Genomic DNA, 20,297 nt, shown 5'->3' with positions numbered 1-20,297 from the left:
TTTGTCAGCAAGACAAACCCTTCCACAATCCATCATTGTGAAGCAGCAGCTTGTCTTTGTTCGCTAGTATTGACAACGCTGCCAAGAAGAGCAGATGCAGACATAGCGTGAGGATGCTGGGGACACCACTGTGACCAGACACACTGCGCCAAGCATGGAACAAAACTGATGCTTATTTAGAACCAGAAACATGGTACATGTCAAGAGGTAAAACTAAGCATCAACATGAAAATAGGGGTGTGTCAAACTGGGACTCCTGCCTCCCAGTTCAAAAGCCTTTTGTAAGCCTAAATTTCAAATATTTTTCTTATTTTCAGATTGTTGAAGTCTACTTCCACAATTTCTTTCTCAATTCTGCTTCCCCTTCCACCATTTTTATTCACCCGCTCTCTTTACTAAGAGAATAAAGATGCAGACTGCTCTAATTTCTTTGTTACTCAGCCACCAATTCACACAAAGCTTATAGAAACTTATCATCTTGAAATCTTCTACCCATCTGTCTAGTCTGGTTAAAATTAGCCAATAAATGAGGTAGAATGTGGGACAAGGGCAGTTGGACAGACAGAAAACACAAACCTACTTCCATAAAAACACATTATTAACAAATTCAAGGAAATGGAAAATTGAATCTGTGTCCGTAATTCTCACAGATCGTTTTGCTGCCACTGCTTGGACCATTTCATTCATTCTTAGCCAGGTGTGTATCCTTTAGAAACATAGACTTTTCAGGAAAGGCTTAAGAACCTAAATTGACAGGGTCATAATCTTGACCAGAAATGCAGATGCAAACCAGGATAAGTTTTTTATTGCCCATTAGCACTCCTCAAAATCTCAATTAGCAACCAAGGAAGCAGCATCCCAGGTGTTAGCAGGGACCATCAACAAGGTCTTCCCATGCAGTCCTGCACAATTATCGACACACAAAACCTTCAGGCTCAGGAAGCAAATAATCATTGATCAATGGCACAGACAACCCCCAAATACATTTGCACTCTTACAGCTATGTAGTGTGTGACACCCTTACTTATAGCCACTTTATCTCCTGGATCATTTTTTCTTCCCTTAGTAATTAATAATATCAGTGTTACGTGAAGTTATACTTCTTTTAAAAGCATAATTGCAGCCTCCACTCTCAGCTAACACAAGGTAGCAATCATTCATGTGATGAATCTTGGTATCCAAAGCTGACATTATTGAACCCAGAGCTGAAATAGAGAGCAAATGTCAGACCAAGGAAATCCTTGCACTATGGATTTTATACCAAATCACAAAGTTATTTTCTTTTTCTGACTGGGAATGTACAATTATTTAGTATTCATATTACAGTGCAGTCCCATCCCAGGCTAATTTAAAGCCTACATTATAATTGCTAATGATTACTCATGAAAAAGAGACTATTATATGTAAAAACTGCAATCAGTGCTAATCTATTCACCTATCCATTTTATACTGATACATTTTCTAAACAAAGCTCTGCCTGAATTGCTCATAATTAGCTTCTATTCTTACATTTTTAATTGTTCTGTTTAAAAATAAGAGGGAGAAAAAGAACATTTTATATGTCTTCAGACTTTTTTTGGGGGGGGAAAAAAAAAAGGGACTTGGACTGAATTTTTATGAGTGAAAACCTGACACTGTACTGTACAATTTGGAGGTTTAAAATAACTCCTGTGTTGTCAAATACTAAATGCCTAAGCAGTGTTTCAGGAAATAAATATTTTAAAACAAGATCAGGGTTTCAAGCACAGATTCAGTCTAGATAGTCTGAGAGCATGCAAGACTTACAGTAGTGAGGGAAATGTATTTCTTTTTAAGAAACCAAGTGCATTCTAGCCCTCATCTGCAGGCTCTCAAGAGCCTGGTCATCAAGAGACATGTGGCACGCCAGCTGGGAAAAGCACTATGTTTAAGAGTCTCTGTCTTCTGAGGCTCTAGTGTTGTTATGGTAGCTCTAGTATACATGGTACTAGAGATGCTCTTCCCTCTCCGTTGTCCTTCAGGTACCTTCCTGGAAAGACTGCTGGAAAAGCTCACATTTAAGAGTCAACAAAAGCACCCTCTGCAATGCGTAGCTTAAGTTCTGCTGCATATTAAATACTGTGTTTTGCCTAGAAGCATCTCCCTGTCAGAGTGACACTTAGAGAAATGGAATCCAAACTGTAATTCTCGTTCTGGTATTTTCTTCTTCTCACCTTTTATCCAGAATAATATCTTATGTGTAGTCCTCAGAGAGCAAGAAGGAATGCATTTGGCTTTGGCTACAGGCTGCAGACAGCAGCTTGCTGCTGAGTGTTCTCTGCAAAATCTCCAGCACACAAAGAAGTTAGACAAAAATCAGACAAAATTATCCTGTTTCAGTGGATATGACTTGTGGAAAAGCCACTGATTTTAATGAACTGCTCCTCTACTAAAGCACTTATAAGTGGCATTTGCTAGCGCTTGTCTTTACATCAGTTTCAGTGCCTGTTGGATGAGACTCTCAATCTGCAAGAGTCCTTCACCACCGGTTCTATGCAATTTGCAAAGTGTTGCACTAATCAGTAGATACTTTAATCTTCATAAATACAGAAAAGCTCTTAGGCACCAGTGCTACAGTGACTGGAGAAACTCATGCAAAAACATTATATTCCTTTCAGAAGTCTTGCATTTTCAAGCTCAACAGAAAAGACAGAGTGCATAACCTGCTTGAGTCCAGATCATTAGATTCAGAGCTAACAGTGACCAAATTCACCATATGCATCTACTTTCCGGCACAGCTTGTGAACCAAGCCCATGAATGGATTACTACTCAAGTCAGACAGCACCTCAAACTGTTTTCCTTTGCACGAGTATATACAAACTCCCATAAATTTTGCAAGATTCATACATATGTATCATGCACATTCATGAGAAAATCATACATACAAACACATAATCACACACATTCTATTTCCAGTTAAATGTCCCGGCAGAGTAACTGTGTCTTGCTTCAAGGCAGAACTGCCTGACACATCTAGGAAAAGTAGTCTTTAAGATGAGCTGGTCTCCCTGTTGATCAGGTTTAGCTTACAAACACAACTTACCATATCCTCAGAATTGCTCCAGCATATACTTGCAACACATCCAAAGTACCCCTGCCAGCATGAGCAGCAAATCACAGTTCCTGACAACTCGTGTTTGCCTCTAGACCCGCTATGCTCAGGACCAGAAGAAGATGTTATCGTAGGTGATTTTACAAGAAATCAATAACATTGCAGAGGACATAAGGAAGGGAGGAGAAAATGAAATCTGGTTAGCAAGATTTTTCAGATTCCGCCTTTTTTTTTTTTCTTTCAATACTACCTCTACTGTTTTTTGGCTGGAATGGATTTGACTTTCCTTCTAGCAGCCCATGTAGTATTGTGCTTTACATTTGTGGCTAGAATAGCATTGATAACACGCCAGTGTGGTGGCTCCTGCTGTCACACAGCAGCAAGGCTTTCCCTCCATCTTCACCCCACTCTCCCCAAAGTCCAGTAGGTTGTGTCTTCCTCCTTGCTAAGGCACTGCCAGTGAGGCCTTGTGTTTCCTGCGGAATATTGTTACTTTCCCCAAATGCTATGCACCAGCCACCTCTTTCCCCTCCAACTGAACTCTAGGCATCCAGCTGCATATACTTTAAGCTGATTTCCTGCATTGTTTCCTTGCAAAGCATTTCAGCTCAATCTTCAAAAAAGCTCCTCTTTCTCTGCCTTTATTTGTATCACGACATGCCAACTGCAGACTCACAGCAGGCCCAGCAATATCTGCTAGGTCAGCAGTTGTCTACGTCTCTTACTCCAGAACATCCTTAGCTTTAGCAGCACAGAAGCCCTAACATATAAGAAAGATCTGAAGACAGCAGCTGGGGAGCAAAATTCTGCTACATCTAAGACTTTGTGATAGGTTTTTCAAACTGAATGAATCCCAGATACTTCTCAGCCTGGAAAGTTTACTATTTCTACTTCAGTTGAAAGCATGTTTGCTGTACTTACACTAATATAACTCAGGTGGACAGTTTATTCAGGTTTATAATGATTTTTTAATTCACTTTGAAAAAAATCAAACTGGAGCTACTTTAGAATTCACCTTTCCCTCACACATTTTCCCTAAACTATTAATCCTCATCATGAAGGGAAACAAATTTGGACAACATTTATATATTATGGAGGCAAATTACTGATGTCAGCATTGCCTGGCATTGCATCAGCTCTATAGGCAAAATCTATGAACATGCTTTACTTCTTCCCACATGCAGTTTCATTTTCATTTCAAAAAATACAGTGAACCATTTGTTTTTGCCATAGCTCAAGATTGGAGCAGCACTGAGCCTTCTTATAGTAGGTAAGAAATTGAACTAGAAAACAACTCCTGACTGGCCTATGACAGATCACTCAAAAATCTACACATTTTTACTGCAATTAAAATTAACCAACGGTGGCTCTCAAAGTGCTTTGCCATATGATTGTATGAAACCCATTCTTTATTATTGTTTAAGGTACACTACACCTCAGTGTCTTTTGGAGGCCACTGATTAGATAATTACTTTTACTTACTAGCTATCTGTAAAACAGCATATGTGTCTGCCTTGCAGAAATTTTACGTGCACTTGCTGCAGTAAATGAGGATGTTATGTCCAAATGAAACATCTAAGAGAAAACTCTACGGAGCCTACAGGAACTAAAACAATAGTGCATCTGCTAAACACTGACTATGACATGATTGTTAGTGTGCTGACATTTACGGGTGGAAAAAACTAGTTGGCATAAAACACACACTTCTCTGCAGTTGGTGTTTTTCTGTGCCAAAACATACTTATAAATGAAGCAGTGATTTGGGTATCTGAAATCAATAAGTCACAGATTCCAAGGCTCCAAGTTGCCTTATATCACATAGGGCAGTTGCTGAGAAATCTCAGCAACAAAAACATTCTTGCAAAGCCAATAGCAGTGCGGAGCTTGACAGTCACTGAACATCTCAGCAACTCAGCTGATGTCCGTCTTCTTGTTTGATCCTAAAATGAATCTATGGACCAAAAAATCATCCACGGACAAGAAAGTGGCTCCGGGCTGCATAGTTTTGCAAGCATTCTGCAGTTTTTCCTATGTTGCTGTAGCATAATGAGTTTTCATATTGATAGAAGAAGAAACCAGTGCTTTAGTTTTGAAACTGTCATTACTTATATATCCAATTTTCATGAATTATAATTTAAATGGAAAGCATAAATGAATTCTGAAGCTATGCATTTTTCCTTCAGATTTATTCTTATTTGATATGGTGACTAGAGAACATAAAAATGTCCGATTCTAGTTGTAAAGTCATACAACCCAGTTTAACTGAATTGCATCCAAAAGTTAAACGGGAAAATCTAAAATAAGTTTGTAGAACTAGATATGTTTTATATTTTCAGCTTTCATCAAATTACAAACTAAACTGGAAGTGATAGAAAGTAATTCATCACATGAATAGTTAACACCGCCTCATGTTTTGTAATAAGTTCTGCAACTAAAGCCATTTCAGACTGAAAAAAATTGACTTAATTTTTGGAAGATTCACCAAAGTACTTCTCAGGTGTACAAAGTATGAAATAGACGGTAGGTAATACATGAAAAACCAATGTCAGCCTCAAGTCAGGTGACATTCACATACAAAATAACTGAAGCCCAAGTGCCATGCAGTTCAAAACCTGAAGCAGATAAAAAGACAGGTATACCTGTCCACAATAGGCATGTTTTAAAGAAAAATACAGACGTTTTCATGTTTGAAAGAGCACAGTACAGCTCACCATATTAGTTTTCAATGGAATTGTTTTAACTGTACTTATGGTATAACTAACAAATAGATAAAGCAGATTCCACTTTATAAAGGGAATGAGTCACAAACGTTTCATAGATCCTTTAAGTGGAAATCATTAACAGGACCTGGTAGCTGCAATTTTGAAGCAGGAATTGCTAGCCTAACACACAGTGTAGTAAGTGGGATGGAGCATTTAGCTATGTAACTGTACTACTAGGCAACAAGCTCTATTTTTGAGGCACACAGATAAGTTTTTGCTAGGGAAAAATAAATATAGTTTGTTCATATTTCTGTTCAACTTCGTACTTATGTATAAACTTACAAGGTAAAAACCAGACCTACTAAAAATTCTTGTAATGTTATCAAAACTGACTTATTTACCTCCTTTTTGTTTTCCAGTCCTTATTCAATCTGGTAGTGAATGCCGTATATCTAATCATAATCCTGCTGTTATCACAGCTGTTATGTGCTTTATTTTTGATGACTCAAAGACAGATGTCCCAAAATTGCCCTAGATCCCTGCCAGCTTTTTCAATTGCATTATACAATCAATTAAACTTCCCTGACCCTATTCCTGTCTCTAGATGAAATTCAGACGTTGACACTTCAAGAAGCAAATCATGTGTGTAAATTGGTTCTAATGACAGCTATAGATGTGTAGTCATATGCAAATGGAGTATTATCAAACATTAAAATGTCCAGGAGCAGTAGCTAGATGGATGCAGTCAAGAAAAATTAGCTAGAAAACACATACTCCAGATACTTCCCACAGTATGTAATGCAATTAAACAGAAGCAAAGGGAAATTCACACTAGAAACTGCCTCTCTCCTGCCGTGCCTATTTATTCCCCATCATCTGTTATTATTGTTGAGAATCTTCACATTGTGTCCCAATTAAGCAAATCTCTCAGAATTAATAAGGGCTGCCTTCTCTATCACCACATCTTTAATGTTTGGAACTGAAAACATTGGCACCTCATGCTGCACACGAGTGTGAGCAGTTAGAATAATAACAATTGTAGGATGTGCTTGCCAAAAAATTATTACAAGCGAAGCTTTATTGCAAGGGTATCTTGTTTAGGAGGATTTAGCACAATTCGATGGGGTGACAGTAATCGTCAGCCATTGATACTGAACATAATATTAAAAAGACAACTTATTTATTGAATATTCAGAATGCTAAACCATTGTTTGGGCATGTTTACAATACAGATTATTTTGCCATGGTTTGTTAGTTCCCTATAAAGGAGATTTTAAAAACACCCTAGAGTAAAGTTCTTTTTCTTTGATATTCTACACAGTAAGTTTCATAGAGTCCAATGACAATAAGAGGACAGCATTCAAAATTTCCTGAGTATGCCTGATCCTCAGACATATCCAAACCACACAGCAGAAAGTAATTCCAACCATGTTCAGTGTTTTGAAGACTTTCCACACAGTTTTACATAGGCATAAACAGGTTAAATGAGATCTTCCTTAAGAAAAGTAGGTAACTATTTGTCTGTGTTTATGATGAATTTACATTTGACATCAATGCGGTTATTGCATCATTCATTAGGTATATTACCCTAAATAAGAGCCTCTTACCTAAATCAGAAAGGTTTTGCAAGCACTTAATGTATATTGAGATAATTCAGGAGCTCTTCTGAATGAGCGACCTAACCTGATCTACACATACTGTTCCTTCACCACAGGCCCCACCTCAGTCCAGCTTGATCAGCGCTCTTCTGTGGAATCCGAAAGTCAGGAACGTCTTCCCAAGTGGCAGAAAAATCCTCATTAAAACGTGAACTTTGGGCACAGTTCTCTCACAGGGCTTTACTTTCTCAGGGCACAGCCACTGTTTCACGTGTCATCTTATTTCAATTCGAAACCCTTCCTAATTATCTTTTTATCTTGTTAAAGGGTGAAAATTGTCCAAGTAGTGCTTTTCTCTGGAGAGTTGTTTCCACCAGGAAGACTTTGTTACTATGTGCAGTCTGATTTGCTGTCCTTTTGAATTCATCTAGGTCTAAGACTATTCCTTTGCCACAATCAAGCAGACAGGCTAACTATAAAATCACAAAGTAATGCCAATATTTTCCTTTATTCTTTTCAAATCTGTAACATTTAAAGCAGATTTCCCAGTACATACCTCTTCATTCTTTGCAATTGCTATATCTCATGGAAGCTTTTCACCTACACACATACATGCTATTATCTTCACCTTCTGTTTCACTATCCCTTCTCTAATGAATTCGGTTGGAACTGCAAACTTCCTAAGGTTTTAAACTGACTAACAAATTGAAAGACAGCTCATGCTTGGAATGTGACAACTCTTTAAGTAAGTTCAGGAAACCAAGTTTTACGGCTTTTAAATTACTAAGTATAGAAGAGCATCTTTAAGATGTAAGTATTTCAAACCTCTGTCATTGGTAAGGACTACAACAGCGGGACTCAGTGAGTTTTCTTTACTGAGGCAGACACTGCTTTGGACCTTGGGGAAATTGCCAGACAAAACAGAACAGCACAGAGCTAGCTTGCCTTAAACATCTCCTTTACCACTCTCTTAGTGAAGTTACTGCTTACAAGCTGTAAAGAGAACAGACCTAGGTTCTTTACAGCAGTGATCTTCACAGAGTAAAGGAAAAATGGGTTTTGAAGCTCTTCTGCTCTGCTGCACTTACCCTATGACCTGAGACAGATCTTTTCACCTCTTTGTGCACTTGCTGCTTCTCCTTCAAGAGCAGAATTCACATTTCACATGTTGTGAAGGGTAATTCATGTTTATAACACTGAACAGTATATAAACAGAATAAAGTGGTACATATGACTAGTTAGTTCTCCACCATGAGATCAGATGGCCAGTTATTCTTACATACAACTAAGTTTGTAATCAGATTGTGCTGACCTTGAAGCATATTCACAAGCCTTAATACTGGAAAACATATGCTTTATAAACTATACTAGATTCAGCAACACAAAGAATTAATTCAAACCCTTGCTGAGGTTTTCAACACAAAGTACTGGGCAAATAAGCACTACAGTCTTAAATATTAAGATAACCTCCCCATTCTCTGGAAGAACCTACCCACTAATTTGTCATCAACACTCTGGAAGCTTTCTTTTCTTAGGACTGCATTTGCACAAACATTAACACACCAAAAGAGCCTTACACCACAACACAGTTCTTTGCCTGGCAATTGAGAGACCTCATGCTGTGGACTCTAGAACCAACAGAGACTAACTTGTGTGTGATCTATTAACATTCATCCTTCACTTTAGAGTCCAGCCCAATTTTATATTTATGAGCACTACTCCAAACAAGCCAAAAGCCTCTTGCTGCTTACTGCAGAATGAAACATGTGTCTGAAGGGAAGCAGAGAAAGCTATTTCAGGATTACCTGTTTGGCTCAAAGTTAAACAAGATTAAGATGAAAATGCAGCAAGCCTTTAAAACAATGTAACACCTTCATTTTTTTTTTGTCAGAACTATTTATTATTTACAAAGCTATAACCTCATATAATTTGTTAGCTAAAAATTTTTATATATATATATATATATATATATATATACATATATATATATATATATATATATAACTTTGAGGTCTTTGATAAGAGCAGCCTGGGAGAAAGATTACTCATTACTTTAGCGGAAAGGACCTTCAAAAGATAAGGATCTAGGTTAACAAAAGGTTAATATCTGTCATCTGACAGACATCAGTACCTCCCCATTCCAGTGGCTAACTTTACAGAGGCTACAACAATTAAGCCATAAGCAAGCCATAACCAATGTAATGTAATAGTTGCATTAGTCAGGCAGATCATTTTACATTGCTGGGTATTCTGAAAGATTCCATGAGGATTCCAGATGTAATTTCTTGACGAAAAAGGAAGTGATAGAAGTGTCTCAAAGATTTATTTTTACTTTCTGCTCAGCACAGTGAGCACATGGTACAATAACTAGTCCGTTCATTCATAATTGCAGATGTTTTACACATCTTGGTGAAACACGTGCATTGATGTGTTATATGGAGCTCTCTCTTCTCTTTCTAAAACGTTAGAATAATTATTCTTTGATTTGCCTGTTTGAAGTGTATATGTATATGGAAAAAGTCTTCTGAGCTCCAGTTACAACTCATGTCAATCGCAAATCACATCGCCCCATCCCTGGAAGGTAGAGATGCTGTACAGTTATTTATACATAACTATACAGTTTACACCCTGATAGAATCTGGCAAGCCAAGGAACGAAGATTCATTCCTGCACGCTATGCAGTGCAAAGCTCTTCACCCATGTTAGCTGATAACGGCACCTCGTATAACGTGGGTATTTATATTACTGCTGTAAGATTACTTCCAGTCATTCTGGAAATCTCATAAGCTAGATGGTTCCCATATACAAAATTTTCATGGTATTCAGAGATACTATTTCATACAAAGCAGGACAAACGGGACTTTTTTTTAATGAAGTATTAAAAACCTCTTCGAATTAATTTCTTTTAGTTCCACAGATTTGTTTTTCTTTTGAGTCTCACTTCCTCTCCTGTTCTTTCACCTTCACCTTTACACCTTTCTCAGTCCTGTCAACTTTTCCTACTTGAAGTTGTTTTGCCAACATATTTGTTTATTAGTAACAATGATATCTCCATTCACGGGATCACCGCATCCCATTTCCCTTATTTTTTTTGTAATCTTTTCATACAGATATCACTTGCATGAGAAAGTTCTACCAATGCTTTCTAGACTTGAGTGCCTACGACTGGTTGCTTAAGTACAGACATAAACCTAAAAGGAGATGCCTAGTTTTCACTAGTCCCAAGTCCTTCAGCCTCCACTGACTGTAACATTTCATGTGATTTGACTAGAAATGAACATAATGAACTTATTGTCATCCCGGCTTCCTCAGGAAAAGAAGAAAAAAGGTGATTTTGAAGTCTCCACACAGAGCAAGTTGGCCAACCCGATACCAAAACACTATACAATAGCTCTTCTGAGCTTTGAGTATTTTTCAGCACATTTCTACCTTAGCTATAGATCATATATATAATTTTGTTTAGTCTACAGCTACGCACGGGTAACCACTGAATAAAATTCCTATTAGTGATGGATATAGACTGACATTCTCACTAATAAATGCTGCATCATTATTCTTGCTGGAACACAGGCAGAGTTTCTTTTTACCCTATAATTACTACCTAGTCAGAATGAGTTAAGAGGTTTGTACTTATAAAGTGCACATGATACAAAACGAATTATAAGCATGTCAAAGTAGGAGAAAGAATTAGTGACGATGGCTGAATCTCAGAAGAGCTTCAGATTCAATTCACAAAGGGTGTTATTTGAACTTTGGACAAAACTCCACAAATCTGAAAAACTGGGGTGAACATACAAAGAGCATCTGTCAAAGTCTCTCAACCCCACTCTATGCTTTCCATACAGGTGAGAAATACTGGGAATATTTTCCTTTTAAGATTTTATTATTTCTGCTTCTAGTCACTGCTGAACGTGGGAATTGCAGCATAAGACTCAGACAAAAACCAAAGGAAAGTTGGGGAAACGTTTTGGATCTGGCTAGAGAAGCCATGTGTTAATTCATGCTCAATCGAGTTTATTTACCTAAAACGCATACTGTGGTGTGCTACACATACAGCAAAGATTGAAAGTCTAACCATAGATTGAGGGATTCATCACAGAGTTAGAGGGGGTTGGGGTGAAGGAAATAAGTAATAAGGCAGAAAAAAAAACAGAAAAAAGGAATCCACATTTTCAGACAATTAAGCTATTGTAAATTTTCATATGGGTGAATGCTCTTGAGACAACCAATATCAGCTATTAAGCTGGAGCAATCCAAATTTTAATTTTACACATATAATAAGTATCTTCTTTTCCTATCAGATGTTTTTTATGAATAAAGGTGAGGGGCGTATACAAGAAACAAACTTGCCGTGAACGATGTTTTTCACCCATGTGAAAAAGTCAAATTTTCCCACTATTATGATTAAGCAAAAATTCCTGATTTTTGTCTGGAGGATTCATCTCTTTCACTGTGTCATGAAGAGCATCATCTATTGAACTAACAGTTGGGTTTGTGTGGAAAGGTAATTTTCCTCTTGATCAGAAATCAAAAAAAAAGGAATACTTAAAACATAAATGTTTTCTGATATGAGCAGTGATAATATGAAACATGAACACTGAGGGGGGGTTTGGGTTTTTTGGGTTATATATTCTCTGCATACCACATTTCGGTTAAAAAATAAACATCTCTTATACAAAACCTGAATTATTGTGCACATGCCATCGCATTAGGCAGGCTTTGAATTTTTTCCCTTGAATACTAAAAGCTTGTGTGTTGCAGACACTAAAGCAATGAAACGAAATCTACAGAATAAAATGGAATTATATAGCCTTAAGCATTATGGTATGTGGAGCCTGCATGCTGTTCTTTGTTAAACAAGTGCCATGCTCCCTGTCTGTCAGGGCTCCCATTTTCAGCAGTAGTTCAGAACTGCCTCTCTAAATGACACATAGCAAGGAAAATAAGGTTTTCAATGAAGCCTCACACAATTAAAATGGTAAATATTTCACATCCTATTCTGCTATCTGCGGGAGGTAAAGCTTCACGTGGAGCTAACTTATCCTCTACAGCCAAAGGAAATGAAGCAGTTTCAGCCATTGGATGGCATGCCTAAATGTGTGCTCCAAAGAGATTGTACGTGATTTGCCTTGTTTTAATGAAAAAAAAGGTGTGTGTGGCACGGGGGAAGACACCAAATTACAGAGAGCTGTTCAATCTTGTAAGACATGCAGCACCCACAGGTCATACTGTACAACTGATTTTTCAGCAGAATTCTTCTTTGATTTCTATAAGGAGTTTAGCCTTAAAATTGGTGAGACAATATGCCCTTATTAAAGCAGGCATGTTAGGAAAAAATACCTTACCTGTTTAAGGTTCGCTCCCACTCCCACTGAAGTCTGGCAAAACTATCTATTGCAATAGAACAAGATCATCCCTTCAAACCCTGATTTTTAAGTGCTCTTGGACACAAAAAGCTTGCTTGCAAAATAGGAGAGATACAACTGTTATGCAAATGATTGACAAGTGTCTAAGAATTGACAGGACTAGAGCCCAAATTGTTGGGTGTGTTGTTAGAGTCACCCACCCCTACCTTCTTCCTAGAACTACCAGGAGTAGGTTAAATGAAGCAGAAGCATGAGCAAAATATACACACAGATGCAGAATTTATCTGCGCCAAGTGTACTAATTTCTTAGCTGGGAAACAATTGAGGTTCTGTGATGCCTTTATAACTTTAACAGGGTATAATCCTAACAAGATTTGGTCCAGGGTGTCCTGCCTTCTTAGCCCCGCCTGGGAAGGTGCACTGGCCATGGGAGGGCTCCACCACTGCTGCCAGCAGGGCTGAGCACAAAAGGTGGGTGATTAGAACAGGAGACGACAATCGCCTAACTGCGTTAAACAACATGCAAAAGCTCCATTATAAAAGGGTTAAAAAGCGTTGAAACGTTACACCACCGATAACAACAGAAGTATCTTACTCTACCACTTCCTGGAAAGCAAGGTGATGTATTTCACTTATGTAAGTCATACAGGAGAGTCCTGTGTGTGCAGCACAAAGGCTGATGTCAGTCCAAGTCCCCCTCTGTCCTCAGCTGCACACCAGCGTTGCACATTTTCTCCCATAAAGTCCAAGGGCAGAGATGAAGACAAAATACTGAGTCACAAGGCTGAGAGTTGGGATGTTGACATGCTAGACGTTGATGTTGACGTGCTAGAACTCAGCAACAAAAAAGTTTCAGATGCATAGTGCCTTCTCTGAAGGTAAAAATAAGACAAACCCATACCTTTGATTTTGTCAACCAACTTGCAAATTTACAGAATTGTTTTGCATACCAAAACCAAACAAAGCCACACAACACATGAAAGGACCATGTCTCAAATGCTGGCAGCAGCAATAGCATTCTGCAATTGAGATGTTTTGGAAACACCTGGTATAACTACCATAGTTTACAACCAAGGTGTTTGGGATCCTCCCCAAAAAAATGTGTAATTTTGGTTCACAACTATAATCTGCTTCATCCAGGCTCTTAACACAAAGAACAAAAGTGATACTCTAGTGCAATCCTTGAGGAGACTCAGACAATAGGACTCAAGTATCTCCACTTTTCCAGCCCCAGTTTTCCACAACTTTTTGTACACAAGCTCAAAGTCAAGCACTTAATTTTGTTCCAAATAAAAGCAGCATTTTTCAGGGTTTCTGCCAGAATGGCAAAGTCAGCAGGATTTCAACAAAGAGAATGCAATTTAAAAGAGTAAAGGCAGCTTACCCCATCACCTGAAAAATGCTCATAATAGCAGTAACTGAGCTGCTGATATTTAATCTGGCTGTGGTACAGATTAATTAGATCCTATTTTTAAAGTGTTTTAAACATGAAAAGCATAAGTGTGTTATCCTCAGCCTCATCACCATCACTGTGCCTAATCCTACCTAACGATACAAAACATCTTGTGAAATTCTGGTGTTATATTGGGCTATTGTAAAGGAGAACCAGTTTCATTCTTGCACGGCCTTCTGAAAACTATGACCAGGTTTCACACTGATCAATAGGTTGAGTGGTTAGAAAGATAGTAAGACTGAGCCGTGGTACATGTTTTAATTACATGTTTAATCAAACTGCTATATTACACGCACACAAAAACCAACACCACAACATACACAACTTTCTCTGCTTTTTGCTTCTTGGCCATCACATGAGACCCAGTCAGAGAATGCACAATAACTCAGAATTTCAATTGGTTTCTATCCAGACAAACTGAGGCAAGTAGATTTTTTGATTCAGCTAAATTACAGCTCTCCAGGTCATCATGGGAAAATTCTGCAGCATTTTCCCAGAGTCTACTTTGTGACTATCCTACAAAACATAAGGGATTTGCCATTGTATTTTATATACTCTGCCTTTTCTTAAGATGCCTCATTTTATTCATTATCATAAAGCTGAGGGAGCACATGAGTGTGTGCCTTATCCTTCCTGAGCAAGAGGTCACCTAAAATTACTGTTTTCACAAGCTAGATAATGCACCTGAGCAACCTTAAAATCCATGATACATATCTACTTGTAAAAGCCTTTACATTAGATCATTCTGCCTGGCAAAAGCTCCAAGATTTTGCCATGACAGGCAAATCTTCCATTTCAACACACGGGGAGTTTTCAATGTAACATCAGCAACATGGTTACGGCACTGCTGGAGCAATATAACTCTTGAAGTCTTACCATCAGCTTTTACATAGGTCTTTCACATAAACACAGTGTTCTGCACATAAATTGAGAGACTTCAATAGAAATATTTGCATTTCAATGGAAGTCGCCTTTGTGAGTGATCTAGCTTGTCTCCGAGATCAAAGAGATTTACACATCAACATCTTCTGGCTTGCAGAAGAAAACACACACTGAAGCCACCCAGAACTGAAAGTTTAGTCAACTGCAGAGAAACAGCCAGGGGAAGGAAGAGGAAACAGGATGGATAAACCAGATCATCCTCCAGGAATAGAACCGAATGCAGGTACAGATTAGCCTGGCAAACTGAACGTTTCTAGGAAGCGCTGATATGTCACTGCATTGCCAAAATTAGACAAACTGTGTAGGAAGCAATTAGCTACCGTAGCTTCTCCCTACTTGAAATGGTTATTCAAAGCTATATTGTAACGTGCAGTTGGTCATACCAATTCAACACGTAACTGTTGGCATGAAAAATACCATTTATTCAATATAAACTTCAAAAATTAAATTGAGTGGAAAGAAACAAGTTCTTTTCTTGATCCATTCTGCACTTATACTCCAATTCTATGCCCAACATGCAGCTTTGTTGCATGTATTGTATGAGTGTCCTCCATAATAAAAGCTTTATTTGAACCTCCCCCCTCCTTCTACATCACTCATGGTTAGATCAAAACAGTAGAGACAAAAACTGAAACATGCCCGGGGTGCAGAAGGAGTAGGCTAATGGTGGTGAGGAGGAAGGGGGTTGATTTTCACATCTCAGAACTGTTGAGCCTGCAAATATTACTGAAATCACATCTGGGAACAAAGCTCTTTAAGTAATTTCACCCATGAGTGTTGCTAAGCAATGGAGAAAAGGCGAGGGAGACAGAGAGTGCCTGACTTTAGGATTAGAAGGACAGATAGGAGATAAAAAGTAAGGCTTCCACATTGCCTTATTTGTGTGAACTTATGAGTTTTGTTTTTACTGCCTGTCTTCCCAAACTATCTGTACTACAATTAATCAGGTCTTGTTCAGTGTCTGTACCAATATATACGCAGAGAGCTGAGCTGCATCCTGGAGCAGTGGCACAAGCAGTTCCGCACCAGAACTGTCAACATCTGTTTCTGGATTAAACAGGTAAGAATCTGAGAAACTGTCCTGATGCAACTGTTGTAGAATTTGCTGTCTATATTTCAGAGAAATACTGCAGGTGCTTGCTCTATGTAACTTAAACGATGTACAGTATGGAAAATAAAACGTTTGTGATAACTAATGCTTGTTCTAACTATTCTTATGCTAGCAGTTACAGAAACATGCAGTAATTTTATCAGATAACATAGATAAATGCCATGTCTTCACCTGACTTAAGTTTTTTTGTCCAGTCTCTGCTGGCATCTTAATGTTGTAACAGTTTCTTGTTCTGCTTTAGTAAGATTTCTTCCAATCTTTAGGAAAACAACCTCACATTTTCAACGGTAGACAAATACATTGCACCTCTTATATTACTTCACAGCAGAAAACATTTGTTGCCTTGTCCAGCTAAATGCCTCTGTAGACCACATCATGTACATTTATAAAGCATGCATTGTTGGAACAGTAATTTTAATTCTTTGTTTTGTTTTTACATTGTAGGAGTCTTTTTTCTCAATAAAAATTCATCATAAATGCTCTGGAATGCTCATCTCTATTACTCTGAATTATATTTCACATGCTAAGGCATTTGCAGCCTTTCAGGTGATTTCATAGGCATTAAACTTTCACTGTATACCTGTCATTTTAACATATGCTAATAACTCATCTGGAAAGAGAGTGACGTTTGTTGCTGAGTAACCTATGTCTGCATACACAACACGAAATAGTAGCATTTCTCAGCCTGAGATCCAAGGTTATGATTAACTACCTAGATAATATTCTAGTTAGAGGTATTATGACAGCCTAACCCAAAATTCATTATATTCTATATATATATCACTTTTGCAGCACTCCAGCATTGCTCTGTGTACATGGGATGCATTTTCCTGGCATGCAAATGGAATTTTACAGACTGAACAATGGAAATTAATCAAGAGATTCAGCCTTGTAACCACATTTTTATTTATACACCTTCAATTAATATTTTTAAAAGCATAGACTCTGAACCAAATATTTTAAGCTCAACATACAAAGGCAACTGCCTGTTGAAGAAACAACCTACAACTTTTCCATTGAAAGGTGATAAATGAATCTCTGAGATCGGAAAGTTTCCCATGCTTAACACATAAAACAGGTTACCTCTTGTACTATATTTTATTCACACACACAGTCAGCAGCAAATCAATGGGCAGCTGCTTTACAGCTCCACAGACACAGTCAAACAAATTTTTATCCATCAAGAAATCATACAGGCAGCCCACAAAGTGATCAAGTGGAAATATAAACTGGAATAGAAGAAAGGTCCTGTGGATAACCATATTATCAGTTTTATAAAGCAAAACTCTTGAAATGGATGACATGCAGAAACTATACAGAGACGCATGATGTTGCATGTTGCTAATTGACCTATTTTTTTGTTTCCTTTTGCTTTTTGTTAATGAAAAGCAAGGAAGGGCAGAAGAAGAAATCTTTCCTACCAGCAGCAGCAGGGTTGCTGCAACAAGATGGTAATTCCCTCCTGCTACTCTGCTGACAACGACCAAGCTTCACAGGAGGAGCAAGGCATTGTAATCACGGAATTAAAAAACATGGCAGTTTCTAAAGCTTCATCTCACCTTGGTTGATTTACATGAATTTAGTATCAACTGGCTTACAGTGGAATTATATTGACATAAACACTTCTGAAGCATCCCGGATAAGCAGGGACCACTGAACTCCTTAAGAGCACAGTGCAAGTTTGAGGGCTCCCTAATTCTATACTAAGCATTTTTGTAAATGCTGTGCTTTAAAATACATAGGATCAAATGGAAAAGGTGAAAAATATTAACAACTGGCAAGTGAGAGTCCAATCCAATGTCTGCTGAAGTCATCAGAACGCCTCTGACAGAGACCTAGCGGTTTTAGCTCTGGCTCTTTCATCAGATCATTATTATAACAAAGGCACCCTACAATGGCTTGCTAAGATAAATGCAAATCTTGTGTCAAAACCAGTCAGGCACCCCCAAAATTAAAAATTTGAGCACACAGCAGCTTACAGGCAGCGGCTTTGGGCATGTGGCACAACATCTGTTACAAAAACACTAGAAAGCAGACCTGCGGCAAACTGGAACACTTCCAGCTCTCAGGATCTTTTTTTCCCTGACAAGGCTGTCAGTAAATGGACAGATGGCAGCCGATGCACTCGCACGATAGTTAGCCCGGCTAACAATCAAGTATGCTAAGTGATTTCAGATTCACTCTGCACCAGGCACTGTATTTTCTATTCAATCATTAACACTCAGTCCTAATAGGAATACAGTTTGGTATTAAGACACTGGCAGATACAAGACAGTTTCTCTGAAACAATTTGTCAGAGAACTTTACATCTGCCTTCACGATTAACATCAAAATCTGCCAAGTTTACTGGGCTGGTTTGTTCGTAATTCTAATTCTCCTGTATTTGAAGAATGGAGATGGAAACAAACACCGAGCTGCAGGTCAGTTAACAGCACAAGCTGCTCCCACAGATGCGTTCAGAGCACACAGGACAGCACATCCCAGTGGCTTCTTTGCCTTCCCCTGTTGTTTTACCTTTAACTTCTCCTCCACCATCCCTTTGTTTCTGTTGCACATCCATTTTATCCATCTACCCAAAATCCCGCACAGATAAACAGCTGGTCAATGGGGTAATTAACTACAATCCAAAAAGTCATTTATCACATATTTGGCTCCCACAAACATTTTATTCATCACTGTTGTGCCCAGTAAGTGCCCCAAGAAAATCAACACCACTACCCATTTTCCACACGAGTGGAAAAGCAGAGAAGGACTAGGAGAGCAAACCAAAATTAGCTGTCTTGAAGGAGGTGGGAGTTGTGCCATGGACCTGAGTGGAGCCAGTACCTCCCACTTATCTGTTAGCTCAGTTGCAGAGTAGGACTAACAAAAACTGAAAAATGTAAAGCATTTCTATTGGGCAATCAACAAATTAGTCATCTACAGAGTCAGGTAACTGCCTGTTGCAGAACAGCAGGTTATCTGACCTGTGCTGTAGAAGATTTGCACTTTGGAATCACACATTGAGCTCTCCGAAAGCACAAACTCAATCTTAGTTTATGTGCTGAACCCAGAGCAGAGCTGATCTGCATCGCATGTTACAGTCACCTGGAAAACTCTCTTGCAGCAGAGAACCTGCCTATGATCAGTCTATGAACATTACCTGGACTTGCTGTTAGCTTTCCCTTTCTGTTATACCACTGGTGTTTTTTTTTTTTTTAGAGAGGTTTGTAGGGCATGACCATAGTTATAGTAAGAAAATTAGCAGTAGCAATCAAGAGTTTATATGCTCTGCTGTTCTAATTCAGACATGGAAAGGTGCTTAAACAGATTCAGAACAGGAACAAGAACGCTGCCATTGCACTGAGCTCCTTAGCAGCCCAGTCTGCGCAGCTTTCCTCCCTCTGGAAAAGGAGACTAAATGTTGTGACTGTTAGTGTGTGATCAGCAGAGCAGGGAAGTCAGATGTAATTAAAAAAGAAAAGTGCCAACCTGTCAAAAAATGGAGACAGGGGAGCAACCTGCTTTTCTGGCTCAACTTTATGAAAATCTGATTACACCTTGTGAAATTTAATCTTTGCCTTCCAGACCCTCTGGAAAAAAAACATCTTCTGAGGAATTAACAGAGAGAGACACCACTCAGCTATACAAAAAAAAAGTTAAAAATAAGTGTTGTTCTTGGCACTAATCACTCGGTAATTCTGCAAACAACGCCATTAAAAAAGTTATAGGAAAGCTACACATCACTGTTTTTCACAGAGTCAAAAATACACTTTATCAGATCAAAAGTCATAAAATAATATGCAAAAGATAGAAAAAAATTTCTACAACAATAAGAATGCCAGATATTCAGAATACAGTATTCATTCATAAAGCTAAGACAGTCATAGAGACAGAAAGTTTGGCTCCCTGTGGTCCTACAGTGTTAACTTATTCTGGTTTTTTCTTATTACTTCCACAGATTTACAGCAAAAAAAACCCAAACGTAGCAGATCTTTACATATCAGCCTTTCCCCAGCACATCAGACTGGAATTGGCAAACCCCAATTTCCAGTCTTGTTTTTCAGCCACAGAT

The 20,297-nt window shown here is 38.4% G+C and overlaps 1 long non-coding RNA gene across 3 annotated transcripts; it reads left to right on the top strand.

Annotated features, from left to right (window-relative positions):
- The first annotated feature begins 15,527 nt into the window (after positions 1-15,527).
- LOC110355557 (uncharacterized) lies at positions 15,528-17,790 on the top strand. Of its 3 annotated transcripts, none has more exons than XR_010475339.1 (2): positions 15,528-16,192; positions 17,637-17,790. It is a non-coding gene; the product is annotated as an uncharacterized LOC110355557 (long non-coding RNA). The 3 variants fall into 3 exon arrangements; XR_010475337.1 differs by having other exon boundaries at positions 17,633-17,790; XR_010475338.1 differs by having other exon boundaries at positions 17,036-17,790.
- Positions 17,791-20,297: the final 2,507 nt, after the last annotated feature.

Source organism: Columba livia, chromosome 11 (assembly GCF_036013475.1).
Source record: "Columba livia isolate bColLiv1 breed racing homer chromosome 11, bColLiv1.pat.W.v2, whole genome shotgun sequence".
Lineage (NCBI taxonomy): Eukaryota > Metazoa > Chordata > Aves > Columbiformes > Columbidae > Columba > Columba livia.
The sequence above is the reverse complement of the archived record's forward strand: the minus strand, read 5'-3'. Positions and strand labels throughout refer to the sequence as shown.